Genomic DNA, 2,806 nt, shown 5'->3' with positions numbered 1-2,806 from the left:
GCCAGGATGGTCTCGATCTCCTGACCTCATGATCCACCCGTCTCGGCCTCCCAAAGTGCTGGGATTACAGGCTTGAGCCACCGCGCCCGGCCCACCAATGCATTCTAACTAGTGCATAATGAGCAGTGAGGACGACCAGAGGTCACTTTTGTCACCATTTTGGTTTTGGTGGGTTTTGGCTGGTTTCTTTACTGCAACCTGTCTTATCAGCAAGGTCTTTGTGACCTGTATCTTGTGATGCCCTCCATTCTCCTCCTGTGACTTAGAATGCCTAACCTCCTGGGAATGCAGCCCAGTAGGTCTCAGCCTCGTTTTACCCAGCCCCTATTCAAGATGGAGCTGCTCTTGTTCGAACACCTCTGACAACTGGGCTCAATATTTCTGTCAGTGGTTGACTAGGGAGTTCCTGGACCACTCCTGTCCAGTCAACAGATATCTGAAACCATGTGATGCAAGGGAGGGAGTGTCAACCTAAAAGGAAGAAATGAGGACAAACTTACACAAGGAGAGAGTTTATTTGGGCCAAGCTTGAGGGTTACAACTTGGGAGCATAGATTCCAGTTGTCCTGACTATACACTCTGATAAGTAGCAGTTACCAATAGGTTGTTTTTTGTTTTCTTTTCTTTTCTTTCTTTTTTTTTTTTGAGAAAGAGTCTTGCTCTTGTTGCTTAGGCTGGAGTGCAATGGCACAATCGGCTCACTGCAACCTCCGCCTCCCAGGTTCAAGCGATTCTCCTGCCTCAGCCTCCCAAGTAGCTAGGATTGCATGTGCCACCACACCCAGCTAATTTTTGTATTTTTAGTAGAGACAAGGTTTCACCACATTGGCCAGGCTGGTCTTGAACTCCTGACCTCAGGTGATCTGCCTGCCTTGGCCTCCCAAAGTGTTGGAATTACAGGCATGAGCCATGGCGCCAGGCCGTTTTCTTTTTTTGAGATGGAATCTCGATCTGTCACCCCAGCTGGAGTGCAGTGGTGCCATCTTGGCTCACTGCAACCTCTGCCCCCTGAGTTCAAGTGATTCTCATGCCTCAGTCCCCTGAGTAGCTGGGATTACAGGTGCCTGCCACCACAGCCAGCTAATTTTTGTATTTTTAGTAGAGATGGGATTTCACCATGTTGGCCAGCCTGGTTTTGAACTCCTGGCCTCAGGTGATCCACCTGCCTCAGGCTCCCAAAGTGCTGGGATTACAGGCATGAGCCACCTCGCCTGGCCACAGATAGGTTTTTTTGAGTCAAGATCTTGCTCTGTTGCCCAGGCTGGAGTGCAGTGGCCTCATCATAGCTCACTGCAGCCTCCAACTGCTGGGTTCAAGTGATCCTCCTGCCTCAGCCTCCTGAGTAGCTCAAACTATAAGCATATGCTACCACACTCAGCTAATTTTTAAATTTGTTTTAGAGATAGGGTCTCGCTATGTTGCCCAGGCTGGTCTCAAACTGCTGGCATCAAGCAATCCCCCTCCTGCCTCAGCTTCCCAAAGTGCTGGGATTACGGGCCTGAACCATGGAATCCAACACAAGAAGGTTTTGATGGAAAAGAAGAGGCAGTTTCCTAAATTAGTTACCAGGAATTTATATGACAATAACATGAGCTATTGATTGGCTACACATTGTTGTTTATATCACTGATTCCAAGAATTTAAAGATAATGAAGCCGGGCAAGGTGACTCATGCCTGTAATCCCAGCACTTTGGGAGGCTGAGACAGATGGATCAGGAGGTCAGGAGTTTGAGACCAGCCTGGCCAACATAGTGAAGCCCCTTCTCTACCAAAAATACAAAAAATTAGCTGGGCGTGGTGTTGGGTGCCTGTAATCTCAGCTACTAGGAGGGAGGCTGAAGCAGGAGAATCACTTGAACCTGGGAGGCGGCGGTTGCTGTGAGCCAAGATTGGGCCATTGCACTCCAGCCTGGGCAACAAGAGCGAAACTCTGTCACAAACAAACAAACAAACAAAGATAATGGATGAGACAGCAACTTGGGAACAAAATGACTTCAAACAATTGCCCCAGGCCCAGCACGGTAGCTCACTCCTGTAATCCCAGCACTTTGGGAGGCCGAGGTGGGCAGATCAATTGAGCCTAGGAATTTGAGACCAGCCTGAGCAACATGGTGAAACCCGCCTCTACAAAACATACAAAAATTAGCCAGGCGTGGTGGCGCATAGTTGTAGTTCGAGCTACTTGGGAGGCTGAGATGGGAGGATACCTTGAGCCCAGGAGGCAGGGATTGCAGTGAGCTGAGACTGTGCCACTGTACTCTAGCCTGGGCGACAGAGTGAGACCCTGTCTCAAAAAAATAATAGCCGGGCATGGTGGCTCACCCATCTATTCCCAGCACTTTGGGAGGCTGAGGCGGGCAGATCACCTGAGGTAGGGAGTTTGAGACCAGCCTGACCAACATGGTGAAACCCCGTCTCTACTAAACATACAAAAAAAATTAGCCAGGCATGGTGGTGCCATGCCTGTAATTCCAGCTACTTGGGAGGCTGAGGCAGAAGAATCGGTGGAACCCTAGAGGCGAAGGTTGCGGTGAGCTGAGATCGCGCCATTGCACTCCAGCCTGGGTGACAGATCAAGACTCTGTCTCAAAAATAAATAAACAAACAAATAAAGAAATAGAAAATTTCCCCCCAGGCATGGGTTAGGGAGGGAGGGTGGGGGTGAGGGTTGGTGCGGGTATGGGGCTCATACCTGGATTCCCATTCACATGTCTCTCTGGGCCTCCTCACATCACAGGCCTTAGATTGCTCCAAGTTATTCTCCTTTGCTTAGGAGTTTTGAATTCTCGGGCTGAAACAGACAAG

The sequence above is a fragment of the Mandrillus leucophaeus genome, unplaced genomic scaffold (genome assembly GCF_000951045.1).
Source record: "Mandrillus leucophaeus isolate KB7577 unplaced genomic scaffold, Mleu.le_1.0 Scaffold479, whole genome shotgun sequence".
Classification (NCBI taxonomy): domain Eukaryota; kingdom Metazoa; phylum Chordata; class Mammalia; order Primates; family Cercopithecidae; genus Mandrillus; species Mandrillus leucophaeus.
This window is presented reverse-complemented; position numbering follows the sequence as displayed.